Source organism: Theropithecus gelada, chromosome 1 (genome assembly GCF_003255815.1).
Source record: "Theropithecus gelada isolate Dixy chromosome 1, Tgel_1.0, whole genome shotgun sequence".
NCBI lineage: Eukaryota > Metazoa > Chordata > Mammalia > Primates > Cercopithecidae > Theropithecus > Theropithecus gelada.
In genome coordinates this window covers 98,528,131-98,540,503 of record NC_037668.1, presented here as the reverse complement: position 1 = coordinate 98,540,503, position 12,373 = coordinate 98,528,131, and the positions used below count along the sequence as shown (strand labels likewise).

General features: G+C 35.3%; 1 pseudogene; it reads left to right on the top strand.

Annotated features, from left to right (window-relative positions):
- The first annotated feature begins 717 nt into the window (after positions 1-717).
- Positions 718-12,014, top strand: LOC112627783 (annotated as a pseudogene).
- Positions 12,015-12,373: the final 359 nt, after the last annotated feature.

Genomic DNA, 12,373 nt, shown 5'->3' with positions numbered 1-12,373 from the left:
TCATTGCAGCATTATTCACAATAGCCAAGAGTTGGAAGCAACCTAAATATATATGACAGATGAATGGATAAATAAAATGTGATGTACATAACATACAGTGAAATATTATTCAGCTTTAAAAAAGAAAACCCTGCCAAATGCTACAAAACCTTTAGGACATTATACTAACTGAAATAAGCCAATTACAAAAAGAGAAATGATTCCACTTATATGAGATATCTAAAGTAGTCAACTCTTGGAAACAGAAAACAGAATGGTGGCTGCCAGAGGCAGAAAACTTGGGGACAATGGAAGATGTTAACAGATACAGAGTTTCAGTTTTGTAAGATGAAAAAGCGCTATGGATCTGTTGCACAACAATGTACATATAAGTAATACTATTGTGCTGCACACGTAAAAATGGTTAAGATGGTAAATTTTATGTTTTTGCCACATACAAAAACCCATATAATTGTCAACTTCTCATTATGTAAAACATGTATATTGCTTTTAAAACCAACCGGTCAACCAACCCTCTACTTCATTAGCCTTTTATAAAAGGTAGTATATTTTGCAACCAAATAACAGACACAATCTAATCTCAGAGTAAAAGATAACACTCTGGACTGGAGCTCACCTCTCCCGGCTGTGGGATGCCAAAGCCATGCAGGTGCAGAGCAAAGCAGGTAGCTGCTGGCTGTGAGGAGGCTGTGGAAGGTGTGAGGAGACTGTGCGTTAATAAAAATATCCACGGAGAACACTGAAAACTCAGTGGATTCAAAAATCTATTAAAAATTTGGAACTGAAGATCATACATGGAAGCGAATCAATGGACTCTGGAATATCCTTGGACAACAGTTATAAAATGGATTGTCCTGAAACGGGTGTATGTATTATATAACAATTAATGATAACAAGTGGAATCATAAAAGCATTGGAATGGCATCTTGGTCTGGTACAGATGTCGATGTGGCAAACCTCAGGGAAACACTCACAAACTTGAAATGTGAAGTCAGGAATAAAAATGATCTTACATGTCAAGAAATTGTGGAATTGATGTGCAATGTTTCTTAAGAAGATCAGAGCAAAAGGAGCAGTTTTGTTTGTGTGCTTCTGAGCCATGGTGAAGAAGGAATAATTTTTGGAACAAATGGACCTGTTGACCAGAAAAAGATAACAAGTTTTTTTCAGAGGGGATTGTTGTAGAAGTCTAACTGGAAAACCCAAGCTTTTCACTATTCAGGCCTGCCATGGTACAGAACTGGATTCTGGCATTGAGACAGACAGTGGTATTGATGATGACATGGCGTGTCATAAAATACCAGTGGAGGCCGACTTCCTGTATGCATATGGGACATCATTTGCTAATAAATTGAGACTGGAGAACCAAAGAAAGATAAGAGTGAGAGATCACCCTAAGATTCTTTAGCAACTCAGTGGATTAAACGCTGTTTACTATGATGGAGAACACTACAGAAGGAATATAATTGGAGGAAGGTGAGAAATAAGAAGTTCACTTTTGGTCACTTTAAATTTGAGATGCTTGTGCAACATCCAATCAGACATTCGGAGTAATCTATGGTTCAAAGAAAATTCTGAGCTGGAAACATACTTTGGGTATAATCAGCAGATAGGAGCTATTAAAGTCTTGAAATGCAACTGTGAGTATAGGTAAAGAAAAGAAGAGATTGAGGACTGAGTCCTGGGTACTTCAACATGTATAAGTCTGGAAGAGAAAGATAATACAGCAAAGGAGGCTTAGTGGAATGGGGGACTTCATGGGGAATATCTTCAAAGTCAAGTAAGGACATGTTTTCGAGGAGAAAGTGAACAATTCTATCATGACCTCTTGAAATGAGGACTGAATATTGGTATTGACTTTGGCAATGTCAATATTGGAGGTCTTTGGTAATCTGAATAAGAGTTGTCTGTGTGCAGTGATATAAGTGAGTGATGTAAGTGAGTAAGGCTAAATTGGAGTGGTACCAAGAGAGAACTAGAGGTAAAGAGAGTATCGCATCTAAAAACAATTTGTTCAGGGAGCGTCTATGAAAGGGAGAACCATGGGATCTCTGCTACAGGAAGATGTGGCATCTTGGGATAATTTTTTATTTAAGATTAGAAATGTTATATCATATTTTTATGCAAATGGAAAAGAACTAAACATCTAGGAATGATATGGATAAAAGCGAACACTGTGAGTAGGAAAGAGGGGATTGAATGCAGAGACTGAGGGTATGATTTGACCTAAAATAGGCACATTGCTCCTCCTAAACAATAATAGGAAGGGAGGCAGTGGCTATGATCTCTAAAGGATGCAGGTTAGTGCATTTGGTCGGATAAGGACTTTATCTTCTGATTGCTTCTATTTTCTCAATAAAATCAGAAGCAAGGTCACCTACTGAGAATCTAAGTTTGAGAAAGTCAAAGGTTTAAGGACAGGAAAACTGTCTTCTCTGGAAATAAAAGAAATGTTGACTAGAAAAATATAATAGAATATACATTTCAATGTTTTATCCATGTCATTAACTTTACATAAGATAGTATGTTTTTAGCAAAAAGGTAAAAAACACCTGAGGATGAACTAAATTCCACCTGTTTCCGTTCTGAGTAAGCTAGAATGTGAGGACCAAGAGGGAAGGGATTGTTGTCTACTTTGTAAAAAAAAATCACTGTGCATAGAACATTGTAGACATGGTAGATGCTCAATAAACATTTAGTGAATGATTTCACGAATGAGGAGGCGCTGTATCTCTAGTTTTTGTCATTGCTACAGATGGTCTTCACACCCACAAATATTTACCTTTTCACCTTATCCTAGCACATTTTTAGTAGCACTTTCCTAATTTATTTTTTTAAATATATGGTCATTTTTAAGAAAGCATTTTGTGGTTTACATTCATCTATTTTTCATTCTTCAAAACGTTGTTTTGCAGTATCTAATGGACAGTTTAAAATCATGAATGAAAAGGCGCCTTTTGTCAAAATTAAATGAACGCAAAAGAATGAAAAGTTTGGGCTGAGTTCAAAATTGTAAGCTCCCAAGGAAAATAAATGCACAAAACTTCTGATTTTCATTTCCCATATTCTTATATTAAACATGAAATTCAAGGGTTCTGACTGAATTAGAAAACTTAAAATTTGAGGACAAATTTCTGACGATAAAATGTTCTAAAGACTCTTAAATCAAAATCTTACTAAATAGCCTGACTAGCAATCGTATTTTTTTATTTCAATGTGTTTATTTTTCTACAACAACAGTAAAAATTTTACTAAATCCCCAACTCTCTGTAATTATTTCACAGAAATGAATGGTTCTGTGTGTTTACTGAGAACAGAAGATCTGTTACTCTTTAACCACTGGAGGATATTAATCTTACTCTTTCTCATAAAACTGTCTAATAAACATAAGAAAAATATAAAAATTTGCTAGCAAACACAGAAATGCAAGTAAAAGCAATAAGGCAGCATTTTCACCAATTAAGAAGGTAATGAACATCACTATATATATAGGTTTTTCATATTGTTATAATTTTCTTAGGAAAAATTTTTCAGTATGGAATAATTGAATGAAAATCTTGAGGCTGGGGGCAGTGGCTGACGCCTGTAATCCGAGCACTTTGGGAGGCCGAGGCGGCAGATCACCTGAGGTTAGGAGTTCGAGACCAGCCTGGTCAACATGGTGAAACCCCGTCCCTACTAATAATACGAAAATTCGCCAAGTGTGATGTCGTGTGCCTGTAATCCCAGCTACTCAGGCGGCTGAGGCTGGAGAATTGCATGAACCCTGGAGGCAGAGGTTGCAGTGAGCTGAGATCATAGCACTGCACTCCAGGCCGGGCAACAGAGTGAGATGCCATCTCAAACAGAAAGAAAAGAAAAGAAGAAAAGAGAAAAAAAAGATGGAAGGAAGGAAGCAAGCAAGGAAGGAAGGAAAAGAAAGAAAGAAAGAGAGAAAGGAGGGAAGGAAGGAAGGAAGGGAAATCTGGAAATATATAGATAAATTACTTCAGAAAATATAACAGATTACTATAGTGAAAGCACAAATTTTATAACATCCTGCCATCACTGGCTTCTTGTCATTTAAACTTTTTTAACTTAATATAGTAAATTTTACTCTTTTTGATGTACATTCTATGAGTATTGACAAATGTATAGTGTCATGTAAACACACCACAATCAATATATATAACAATCCATCACCCCAAAAATGCCCCTTTGTATAGTCAACCCCTTCCCACCCAGCTCCTGGCAACAACTGATCTGTTCTCTGTACTTGTAATTTGTCTTTTTCCAGGATGTCATATATTTGGGCTTATACACTATTAAGCCTTTTGAGCTTGGCTTATTTCACTAACATAAGACATTTGAGATTCTTCCATATTGTTGCATGAATCAATTATTTTCTTCCTTTTATCACTGAGTAGTGTTCCATTTTGCATATGTACCAGAGTTGAGTATCCATTAATCAGTTGAGTTGTTCACAGTCTTTGGTGATTATAAATAAAGTCACTGTAAACATTTCCATATGGGTTTTTGTGTGAACCTAAGATTTATTTCTCTTAATTGTCACTTTTTAGAAAAAATATTTATCATATTTATTTTATTGCATTTAAGTACCCCTGCTATAAATTCAAGTTTTCCCAGGGGATATTAGTATCCCGGTTTGAGAAACATAAGCTTAAGTGAAGCTATATCTAAGATAATTGTACATAAAACTCTGAGCACTTAGTTTAAATTTGGAAAGTTCTAGAGATACAAAGAAATCCTCAAATATAAAATTAATTGTGAAGCTTTAAAATATTGAGACTAGTTAATGTGCATTTGTTTGTTTTTTAATAATGACTCCAACTTCCAAAACTTAACTTTGAATGCTTCTGTTGGTTATAGGGAAATATGTAAGAAGACGTAAAAACTTTTTGAATGTAAAGTTTCCAAAATAACTCGAAATTTGAATGATGTTAATTTCCAACAATCTTAATTCTAAAAATAAGATAATAATAATTGTCCTTGTCTATAAGAAGTTTACAGATGCACTGGGGAAGTTTATCTTGTGCTTAAAGGGTGAAATAACAATCCAGGACAGAAGGGTAAAAATATCAAATGAGCATAATAGTTAATAAGTACTAATGGAGTTCAGAGATATAGGATACTTCATTTGAAGTTGCTGGCTTCTTCTATAACTGGTACGCTTTGGAGTGTGAAGACAATTTAGACAGACTCTTTGCATTGATTCTTTTCTCTGTCCCTGTAAAGAACTTTAATGAGTTACAATGTCACCCAAGACAATTAGAATACCCCTTTGGCTCTCAAATAACAAAATATAGTTGTCTGTGTATCCAGAGTACATCAAGCGTCATCTTCTAAAACTGTCTGGTAGTATTACCCATATGATAGATTATATAATGCTACTATTAAATTTGGAGAACATTAACAGAGGAGGATGAAGGACTAATGAGTCATTCTCAAGTAAAGCCATCTGATTCTATTTGTACAACAGTCTAATAAAAATCAGATGTAGCTAAGTCTGAATTCAGATACAATTTTACAGGCAGAAAATAATAGTGTATTTTCATAATACCAAAGAGAATACACTGCCGGCAAGTTTCCCAAAATGTGTTTACCTACCATATCATATAGGAAAAAGTATCAGAGTTGAAATAAAAATATTTTTGCACCCAAAAGCACATAAACAAGCACATATGCTTCTTTTTGTTTCTCCCTCCCTTTCCCAGTTTTCTTCCTCCCTGCTACTTCGTCTCCACCCATCTTCCTTCCCATGGATACATACCACAAATGTGCACGAAGTCATCAAAAAAGCGTATTTATTTTTAAGTTTAGAAGATTTGGTTCCTAGACATCTAATCACCAAGAAGCATAAAACTATTTTATATTAATTACTGAATTTTAAATATGTGAAATATAGACGGATGATGATGAAGATAGATTGATAGGCAGATAGATAGATGATAGATAGATAGATAGATAGATAGATAGATAGATAGATAGATAGATAGATAGATAGATAGATAGATACATAAATAGAAGTCAACCTGCTATATCTGTGGGTTGCATATCTGTGGATTCAACCAAATGTGGATCGAAAAGACTTGAAAAAAATAGATGATTGTAATGGATGAAACACTTATAGTATAGTGCAGTGTGCAATGAAAGAGGGAGAGTAATGCCTAGTGTGTAATGAGAGCACAAAGAAGTATCACTCAGCCTGGACTGAATTAGTAAAATCTCTAAAGGAGAGAGGTAATCCATGAGCTGAGTCTTGAAAAGGTAAGTAGAAGGAAGGCAATCAGATGACACAGCAGATAAGAAAAAAATGATTTTGTGGAACTACAAGTGGTTTTATAAGGTTGCCATATAAGCTGCATTCAGAGGTCTATAATGAACTGGAATTCACTTTTTTCATTTACAAGATTCCCAACTTTCCAGTCCTGGCATATCTCTTCCCTCTCTACATGTTAAGCCTTTTTTTTTTTTTTTTTTTTTTTTTTTTTTGTACTTTATGTTCTGGGATACACATGCAGAACGTGCAGGTTTGTTAAATAGGTATACACGTGCCAAGGTGGCTTGCTGCATCCATCAACCCATCATCTATATTAGGTATTTCTCCTCGTGTTATCCCTCCCCTAGCCCCCCACTCCCCGACAGGCCCTGGTGTGTGATGTTACCCTCCCCATGTCCATGCGATCTCATTGCTCAACACCCACTTATGAATGAGAACATGTGGCGTTTGGTTTTCTATTCCTGTGTTAATTTGCTGAGTATGATGGTTTCCAGCTTTGTCCATATCGTGCAAAGGGCATAAGCTCATCCTTTTTATGGTTGGATAGTATTCCATTGTATATATGTGCCACATTTTCTTTATCCAGTCTATCATTGATGGGTATTTGGGTTGGTTCCAAGTCTTTGCTATTGTGAATAGTGCCACAATAAACATACATGTGCATATGTCTTTATAGTAGAATGATGTGTAATCCTTTGGGTATATACCCAGTAATGGGATTTCTGGGTCAAATGGTATTTCTGGTTCCAGACCCTTGAGGAATCGCCACACTGTCTTTCACAATGGCTGAACTAATTTACACTCCCACCAGTAGTATAAAAGTGTTCCTATTTCTCCACATCCTCTCCAGCATCTCTCGTTTCCTTACTTTTTAATGATCACCATTCTAACTGGTGTGAGATAGTATCTCATTGTGGTTTTGATTTGCATTTCTCTAATGACCAGTGATGATGAGCTTTGTTTCATATATTTGTTTGCTGCATGAATATCTTCTTCTGAGAAGTGTCTGTTCATATCCTTCACCCACTTTTTGATGGGGTTGTTTGTTTTTTTCTTGTAAATTTGTTTAAGTTCTTTGTAGATTCTGGATATTAGCCCTTTGTCAGATGGACAGATTGCAAAATTTTCTCCCATTCTGTAGGTTGCCTGTTCACTCTGATGATAGTTTCTTTTGCCGTGCAGAAGCTCTTTAGTTTAATTATATCCCAAGTGTCAATTTCGGCTTTTTTTTTTGCCATTGCTTTTGGTGTTTTAGACATGAAGTCTTTGCCCATGCCTATGTCCTGAATGGTATTGCCTAGGTTTTCTTCTAGGGTTTTTATGGTTTTAGGTTTTACATTTAAGTTTTTAATCCATCTTCAGTTAATTTTTGTATAAGGTGTAAGGAAGGGGTCCATTTTTAAATGAACATGGAATTAATTTATTTCCCCTGGAGGATTAAATTTGCACACATATCATCTCTGAAGATGCTGATCATACGTGTGGTGAGTCAGGGAGTCGTCCCTCAACAGGCTTTCTGTGGCAGAGATTACCACTGCTCACCAATATCCCTTCTCTCCTCTTCTTCCTGGGCACACAGCTAAGTAGCATTCTTTGGCCTCCTTGCTGGTAGGTTGGCACCATGTAACTAAGTTCTGGGAAAATTGAATGTGAATAAAAGTGATCTATGCTGCTTCCAAATCTGACCCATAAAAATATTCCACACTCAAAGCTCCACTCTCACTTTTCCCATTCTATACTGATCTGAGATGTTGAAGATGGCAGTACCATGAGATGGAGGTGACCTGTTAAAATAGACTCTTTCCAGTGATCCACACTGAACTGCTAATGAGCACAAAATAAGTCTTTTTTTTTTTTTTTTTTTTTTTTTTTTTGAGACAGAGGCTCGCTCTGTCGCCCAGGCTGGAGTGCAGTGGCACAATCTCAGCTCACTGCAACCTTCGCCTCCTGGGTTCAAGCAATTCTCCCACCTCAGCCTCCCGAGTAGCTGGGACTACAGGCGCGTGCCACCTCGCCCGGCTAATTTTTTGTACTTCTCAGTAGAGACGGGGTTTCACCGTGTTATCCAGGATGGTCTCTATCTCCTGACCTCGTGATCCGCCCACCTCAGCCTCCCAAAGTGCTGGGATTACAGCCATGAGATGCAAAATAAGTCTGGCCACAAAATAAGTCTTTAATGTTGTTAAGTCACTGAGGTTTTGGGATTCTGTGGTTAGATAAATTAACCCTAGCTCAGAGTATTTATTGCATCCTCTAAACTCATACTCTTTAGTATATGTATTTTTTACTTGACTTTTTGTCCTGACATACTGGATATTACAGTGTATCAGCATACCATGCAACATGACTAATTTTTGCCACCTTCTTCATAGATGTCTCAGGGCCCACCACATGCATAGTTCTATACCAACTGATTTGAACTGAATATCTGACCTGCTACACACTTGTTCTGGACAAGCAAATCTCTTGGTTTCAAGGGTCTTTCAGAAAGAAAAAAAAATTCCTAAAACTCTATTTACTATTTATGCCAAATACTAGGGATCTCTTCTTGGATTTGTTTACTATTTTGCTTTGTTATAGAAATACTTTTCTCATCTTTCTCTTCCTCTTCATTTCTCTGTAATAATCTTATGCTGTGACTTCTTTCTGTAAGAAGCAACTTTTTACTAGGAATTTTAACATAATAAGTGAATTAAGAATTCATTATTCGATGGTTTAATACAGGTTAATTATTTGCAACAAGAAAACAGCATCTTAAACTTTTATATTTAAGTTATTTGCATAAGAAAACTTTTAATAAAATGATCAATGCTTATTTTAAAGCATGAAAAAACTACAAAGACCTTTAAAGAAAAATAATCTCTTTCTTATTCTCCCTTATTCCCACCAGGCAACAACCAAATTGAGCATATTACTTTTTACCTTCAAAATTCACTTTATTCATTTTTTTTTTACAAAAGTTACCTAAAATTGCTGAAACAAGTAAAACAATGCAAAAATATATAAAGATCTTTTCTTTATTCTCCTTCCAATCTCACCTCCTGAGATTAGCCATGTTAATAGTGTGTGTACTTCATCACAAAATTCTCCATGCTCAAAAAACACAATACTTTTTTTATTTTTTATATAACATAGTTCATACTTGATCTCTAACTTGCTTTTGTCCCTTAACTATGTATCCTGGATATCCATCGAAGACAGCAAATATAGATCTAATTCACTGTTTTCAATATAGTGATCTAATATTCCGTAATATGGGTAAAACAGATGTATTCAACTATTTGCTTATTGGTAGATTTTTTTACTTTTTTTGCAGTTTCCTGTGTATGTGTATGTGGGGTGTGTGTGTGTGTGTGTGTGTGTGTGTGTGTAACAGACAGTAGTGGGAAAGAGTTCACCACTACAAACAATACTTTTATAAACACACTTGCGCATAGGAATTACCTTCAAAATATTTAATAGTTGGCATGGCAAATAAATTGAATAATCAGAACTGATATACAATGAATCAGCTGGTACACCATATACCTATGTATGATTAAATTATCAGCTCTACTTTTTCATTCTTTCTTTTATATCGGTGCTTGCATTTTCATGGTGTAGGTGCCCCCTAGACCATATTGTCCAGGTTCCAGTTGTCTTCTATATTGTGTATATTTGTGTATCAGGTGAGTATATTTTGCATGTAGGAAGGATGTAAATTATGGTGGCTATAGAGAAAACTGTGGCAAATGTTCCCTAATCTGAAACCTCTTTACAACTTATGCATTTCTATAACAATTTTTGAGTTGGCTTTTGTGTAATTGCAGAATTTGTCTTTCAGTGTTATTTTTCAAAATCTAATTTTTGTTCAGGATCCAATTTTTAGTAAGCAATTTAAAAACTCAAGATATCTTGCAATATTCTTTAGAAATTTTCTCAAACTATTTTAGTCTCCCTTTTAGTTTTTCCATTTTCATAGTGTTCCTGAGAAATAAAATGCCCTTAGCTTGAATCTAATTCTTCTTTTGTCTTCCTAGAACAGTCCATGATTGGATACCATATATCAGAAAAGGAAGCATAGCATATCTCATAAACTGTTAGGCTTTGATTTATTTGTTACAAAGATGTCAGTTACATATCTCTGCATAAATTGAATTTATATTTTTCTCATCCTTCAGGTCTCTAAATTAACCAAGAAATAGCTCTGAATTATTTTCTTTTTAAAAATGAATAAATGCCCTAAGAGATAGAAATGAAGAAAAATATTTATGGAGGGCACATAAAAAAGACAATAGACATCAGAAGTCAAGCACCTTCATTTTACAGTTAAGGAAACTGGGGTTTAAGAAATTTCAACAACTTTTGTAAGGCAAAGAGCTAATAGAGAAAATGTAATGTACGGAATTTTTGCACATAAGGTTGCAATGAAATGCTTGGTTTGCTGATTCTTCTTTAATAATAAATACAAGAGAAATTTTCACATCTAAACTTGGAGTGTTCCAAAGAGTTTCTTCCTAATCTCATGTTTCAAAGTCCAGTTAATCTATGTTTTGGAGAGGGTGGGGAAAATATGATTAAATTTTTCCCATAAATACAAGTCTTACTGCATTCTTTACTCATGTCTGTTTAAATCTGTTAGTATATTACTAACAACCCTAAAATAGAAATAAATATAGTCACTCATTGGAGAGAGTCAAAAAGCTGCTTTTTCTCTATGAAGTCTATATAAATCCAGCTTTCCTAAGTTAGTTAAAACAGACATTTTACCCCAGAATTACTTAAAATTCTCACTGATTGAAGCCCAAATTCTTTTTTATGGCCTCTGTCTTGTTTTCAATCATCACCTGAATCCTTGAAGAATTGAGCGAAATTTTTTCTTCTTCACAAAGTTTGTATCAACTGCAGTTCTGATACTAATGTGACATGCCAAGTAATGGGAAGGACTTGGCAAAAGTTTTAGTAGAAAGTTGACTTACTAGAACATAAAGTTGTTTTACTAGGAAGTTGTTTTTATCCAGCACAATGAACTACCCTAATGTCTGGAACCACCAAGCCCCTAACATGTTAAATTATTATATGCATTAGACCTGCCATCCCATGCCTTTTAAATGTGACCATATATAAATATATTTGCTTATTTTCTTGGTGGTTAATGAAGAATAGTATGTTTTCATCAGAAATAGATTTTCAAAGATTCAAAATGTGCATATTGCAATTTAAATGGCTTAGATGTAAATAGAACTGACATTAGACTTTACACTGCAGTGTTAGATGTTTGTTTAGCAGTTTATCTCCCAGGAAGATAGGAATGGTGCTACTTCTGTTCATATGGACAAGCTCTAAGAGTCACTATTGCTGGAGTAACTAACCAATAACTGGTTTTATCTTTCCCATGCATCAAGGACAAGTGAATAACCTTCACTAATAATAGCAGCTTATAAACACTGAGTTGCTGTGAACTTGATGTTAAAGTTTGCACTCCTATTATGCCCTAATATCTGATTAAAAATTATAGAGTTGATAACCTTAATGCCTATAATCTACTTCCTTCCAAGAAGCACTGCCAATATACTGCCTAATTAGCAACATTGTTGCCTTTTCTTAGGAAACACAAAATCCATGCAATACCTACTTCCATTCATCCATGATAAGGCCATTTAACACCTCGCTGCCGGAGGAGGTTGAAATATCCTGCCTGCCATCTGGCTATAACAAAAAATCCTTCCAAGTTATCAAGCATTTGATGAACTAGAAAACACTATCAGACCTTGGGTAAATTACAGGGAACCATCAATTGCACAGTAACAAATTAAAGTTAGCAAGGCAGAGACCAGAATTGAGGAATATTTAGGTGCAATGGCAGCCTCTGTAGGCTTGGAACTGGACCAGATGGGAAATCAATCCTCCAAGAACCATTTTCCACATGTAAGCAGCACAAATGACCATATCCTATTAACAGCAAGAAAGAATATTTCTGAAGGTCATTTTTCATTGCTGCTGTTAGTCTTTCGACAGTACAAGCACTGCCTATCAAATTTGGCTCCTCCTGAGTCTGAAGAATGTTTGAGACTTTAATATGTTTTAGTCTCAAAACATATGTTTGTATGTTTT